Here is a 5,599-nt window from a genome sequence, read left to right as displayed (position 1 = left end):
GGTTGGTTTGCATGGCGCTGCATTAATGAAACAATGAGGAGTGAGATGGTTAGCTCTTTGGTCTTTGGAGAAAAAAACACGCATTAATTGACACGCGAAACAAGGATTTGTATCGATTAAATCCCGCGAAGGAACCCCCCCCCCCGCCTTTTCTTTTTTAACACTAGTACTCCTAGTACGTACGTACTTATCCTGTTTGGGTCTAGGCCTTGCATTGCCAAACTTCACCACACATTTTTGCCAAGCTTGCCTAAAGTTTTCAAAATGAGAAGGAGGTACACTTGCGCACTGGTGTCGTGGTCGCACCGCACCCTCACACGGTCACTCCTGCACGCCGCGGTCGCACCGAACCCTTACACAATCGCTTCTGCACGCCGCAAAACCAACCAAGGGAACGCACCCTCACTGACACGTGTTGTCGCATGTGAACAAACCAAACTCAACCATCCTATCGCTGACACATAATTTTCGTTCATAGAGTATGTTTATCCAACCGCATGTTGGGGAGTATCCGCACGGCCCGTGCGGTGGTCTGTTGGGGAAGAAGAAGAGGTGAGGAAGAAGGAAAGAAGGGTTAGGAGACGTAGGATATTCATCCAACCGCCTGAAATGGAAGACTGGCCCAAGTCAGGTGACTTGCATAACAAATATATGTTTTTACACAGCAAAAGATTCATAAAAACAACAACATAAAGAAAAACTATCACTTCTCGCGGAAAGAGACGGGCTTGTCGTCTTTGGCTGCCAGCACGAACCAGCCGTAGCTGCCGACGTGTGTCTCCGCACCGTGGTTGTCCTCGGCCTCCAGCTACTCGTCCACGCGGAGCGTGCGGGCGCTCTGCACGGACGAGAGCACAGCCCGGTTCAAGTCGAGGACGTCTGGTTCCGCCTGCAGGAGGGCCTCGATGGCAGCGGCATCCGCGCGCTCCGCGTCGAGTCGAGCCTCCGCCGCTCGGTTCAAGTCCAGGACACCCGGTTCCGCCTGCAGGAGGGCGTTAATGAGAGCGGCATCCGCGCGCTCTGCGTCGAGTCGAGCCTCTGCCGCCTGGTTCAAGTCCAAGACGACCGGTTCCACCTGCAGGAGGGCCTTGATGGCAGCGGCATCCGCGTGCTCTGCCTCAAGTTGAGCCTCCACTGCCCAGTTCACATCCACGACATCTAGTTCCGCCTGCAGGAGAGCCTCGATGGCAGCGGCATGCATGCGCTCCGTGGCGAGTTGAGCCTCTGCCTCCCGGTCCTCCTTTAGTATCGCCATGTTGAACCACTGGTCCGCCTGCACCATGGGAGACTCGGATGCCGGCACGAAGTCGATGTCCATCGTCTCATACCCATTGGGGGCCTTCTGCGTCACGACCTCCGCCATGAACATTGGATCGGCTTCCTCCTCCTCGTAGCTTGGCTCCAGAGAACTCGGGGATTGGCCCGCCACAAAGCGAGCTTGGGAACGGAGGTCTGTGGCCCCGACCGCGGCCGCGATTTCTGCGCGGCGCTCCGATGTCAACATCTTCTAGTAAGTGATCTTGCAGCGGACCATGGCTTTCCAGCGAACTAGGGGACGCTTGATGCGGGCTACGGGATCGAAAGGTGGGGGAATGGGCTGGAGATTAGGTGTGGTTTTAGGGCAGTGGCTGGCGTAGGCCGAGCAGCAAAGGTTCTGGTGTGAATAGTGGTTCCGATGACGACCAGTCAATCGGTTTTGACTGTACATCACTCTTGTCGCGTTCGCATTGCAACCCGGCATGCTGGACCCTCCATGTTGCTCACCGAATGGAACGCACTTCGTCTTGCGTTTTCGCTCGCTTGAGGGACCGCCGTTGAGAGCAAACCGACGTCCCTCCCCCTCCCCTGCCCGCGTCATTTATTATACTACCACTCCCTCCGTTTTATGCAGAGTAAATAAAAAAAGAGGGAGTATACTACGGATGAGGATCCCCTGACATGGCCGAGCCCATTGAGTAACTGGCATGCAGGGCCTAGCAAGCATGGGGTCCGCCAGTAAGTGACTGAAAGGGAGGGTAAGGCGGGGATACCTACATCAGAGGATCCACTTCCACTACTACTCCCTCCTTCCATTTACTATACAGGGCCTAATGCGTTTTTCAAGGCTAAATTTGACCAAACGTTAGAGTAATAATATATGACATGCAACTTACACAAAGCATACGGTCAAATTCGTATGTGAAAGGAGTTTCCAATGATATAATTTTCACATTATACATCTCATGTACTATAAATATTGTCAATAGTCAAATGCGGTTTTAAAAACGCATTAGAGCATGGTTAATAATATAGCCAGTCAATGGCTATGAGGGACTGCCATGTCATCTATAGCCATCATCTATTATATGCACTCATACGGTAGTGTGGGCTATGAGATTGGCTATTTCCCGCAAAAAGATATATAAGTTGGCTATTGTATTAGTACTTTTTTCCATCTCCTCTCTATCTCTTTCTTCATATTTATTTTACTAGTATTTAACTAGGAATGCGTATATAGCTAAGGCTCTTGCATGAGAGCTCACTCCCCTTACTTTTTCACATCTCTCTCCTCCACATAGGCCCTATATAAATGGAAGGAGGGAGTACAGATGTTGTCAGTACTCCACGTGTACTATTGGACAGGGAGCTTAAGAAAGTTACTATTGGACTGGCTATACATGGCGAAATCCTAGTAGGAAGAGCATGCGCGAGAACAAGCACATTCACGTGGTTGAAAACAAATTGGAAATCATCTCGGGTACAAATCTAGGAGTACATACGAATCTAACAATATTGATTGGGCGTTGTTGAATGTTGATACCTTTTTGATCAAAGTAGAGATACTTTGACTACACATAAAACATATATGTAAACTAGAAATGATAGTAGGGAGTATATTGTACATTCAAAAATGAAATGAACATTGAATACCCTTTATATATGATTTGCGGATGCTATGATCACCGGTTCAAAATTTTGAATCCGCCTTAGGTATCATGTGCCCCCACTCGTTCTCTGACGATTTTATCTCGGGGTCCGAAGATTGATTGAAAGAGGACTAGGGTGGGTACATGCGAATGATACTCGGCGGAATGTTCAAATGAGGCATGCGGGAGGATGGACTCTACTGGAGGGCGACATGATCGATGGAGAAGAGGGTTGGAGAGGAATGAGAAATAAGCAAACGCCACATGATTATACTTGAACGGCTCAAATAAAGAATAAGTTGTCTCGCTTGGCCTACATAGTGAAAGGCCTAATGCGCAACGCGGAACATTGACGCTCGAATATGGCCGGGGAAATAGGGAAACCGACATGTGGGGCACACCAGTCGGGACAACGTAGCGCAGACTTGTCCAATGGAGGAGCAGGCCCATGACCTCCTCGCCAATGACAATCGTTCATGTGGGTCGTTGGGGCCAACAACTGGGCGCAGCTCCAGCACCGCCTCTGGACACGGCGACCGCGGTGAGCGAACCGGTCATATCGTTTCTAGACACGGTCGGTTTCAGTGTGCCGAGGGTGGCGTTAGTGTTGTGGCATGACCAACAATATGTTTGGTTTGTGCCCAAGGTTTCCCCATCAAAGCATTGGGTAGCCAAAATTTTGGTTGAGGTATTGGTTGCCCATGATTTGGCCAACATTGGCAAGAAAAATGAACTAGAGTTGGCTAGAGTTCATTAGCATGCCAATAAAATGGCAACCATCCAAACAAAGACCAATCTTTGGGTCATGACCAAAATTTTGGTAAGGTGCACTTTGGCCACAATCCAAACACACCCCAACACCCGGCTCGTCGAGGATGCATGGGGCACCGCGACGCGTCCACGAAGTGGTGTAGCACGGCCAACTACATCCTCAGGACCTGAGACCATGCCGGGTCGTCTTGCTTTTTCAATGACATGCGGGGATCGCATGTGAGCAAAGGGCATCTCCAACGTTGCCACAACCACAGCTGACTACCCTGGCACACCAAAACCCTCGTCCCTCACGCCGTCGCGTGGTGCGTTCCCAGTCGGCGCCAGCTGCCCGCATTCATGTCGTCCATTCGTATGTCGTCATTAAGAGGCTCGGTGCCCGAGGAACCAACTCCGGTGACTTAAGGATGCACCCGGACGCTTGGCCTCACCGGAATGCGCTACTTAAAGCGGCAACGCCCAACTAACCTCCACACCATAGCGCATCATCCTCCTACCTGGCACCACATCCTCCATGACCGCAAGTGTGAATGCTCTGCGGGACAGCTTGTCTTCGGGAATGAAGCTCGAGGTCGCCACCCTCGCTAAAGTCGCCTCTCACGACGCAATAGCGGCGTAGCCAGACGCGGACGCGACCGCACAAGCGATGGCCACGCTGGCGGCGGATGATGGGAGCACCGTCAGTGACGCGTCCTACTTGCTGCCGTCCAACATCCGGCACCGACGAGGTCGGGGACTCCTCCGAGGATGAGTAGGGCATGGGAGGTGGCAGGGCATGGTGTGCCAACTGGCCGGTCCTTATCCCGTGTTCTACTCTTCCTCGCCGGAGACCGCACCTTCACTTCACGGGTCTTGAAACCCGCCCCCATACAAAGAGATCGCAGATGGAGGACGTTGGTCACCGCCATAGAATAGGTTTAGGGTCGGGTTTCTTTTATTTTTCTGTCCTATAAAAGTTTGAAATGTAATGAAAATCTGCCGTGTTGCATTAATCTCGGCCGGTGTGTATGAACTTTCACAATAATATACATATTGTAGGAGTACTAGCAAGATGCCCGTGCGTTGCACGGAAGATCAAGATCTTGTGGGAGAAAAGGATGACCGAGGGAAAGCCTTATCTGCAAATGTGGAGAGGAGTGCGGGTAAATTGTCATAGTTTACTTCCTATCTGTTAGATATAGATCGGACGACCTATATTGCAGGATGATAGGCACACCATCATCACCAACTCTGCTTTTTATTGAACCGAGACAAATCTAACATGCGAAGTAAAATAAACACATAGGGTCTATACATACACAATTTATCTTAGGCACTCCAATAATACGTCCACTACACATTCACGCAATTCACATCTTTCTACATCTACGGGAACCTACGAAAGGGTTAACGTAAATTGCCTCTCTCTCTCTCCTCCCCTGATTTTCATGGTGGTGGGCCCCTCCCTCCCCACAATCTACAATCACTAGCTCACACATTTCAAATTACGTTAATTGCGTAACTGGGATTGCGTAGGTGTAGCATTACTCGTCCTAAAAAACCCAACTAAGCCAACCTCCCAGCATATCGCGCAGGAAAAGACCCGGCCACGCCATTTTAGTCGGGATTACTGAATTACTAGTAGTAGTATCGATGGATCGCACGAAGCAACAAATTATTTTTTGAGGGGGCGAAACACCTAGTTTAAAAGGAAAAAAAGGTGGTACACTCACAACACTCCAGTCGCGGTCGCATTGCACCCCACACACGTTCGGTCCTACACACGGCTCACGCAAACGGAACGCGCTTTGGCTTGCCTCTTCACTGACACGTGGGACTGCACTTGGAGAAACCGACCATGCTCCAAACTCCCCCCGCCCACCACGCGAAAATCCTCCCCCCCCACACAAAAATTCCCCCCCAATCCGATTCAACCGCCCTTC

The sequence above is a fragment of the Triticum dicoccoides genome, chromosome 6B (assembly GCF_002162155.2).
Source record: "Triticum dicoccoides isolate Atlit2015 ecotype Zavitan chromosome 6B, WEW_v2.0, whole genome shotgun sequence".
NCBI classification, from domain to species: domain Eukaryota; kingdom Viridiplantae; phylum Streptophyta; class Magnoliopsida; order Poales; family Poaceae; genus Triticum; species Triticum dicoccoides.
This window is presented reverse-complemented; position numbering follows the sequence as displayed.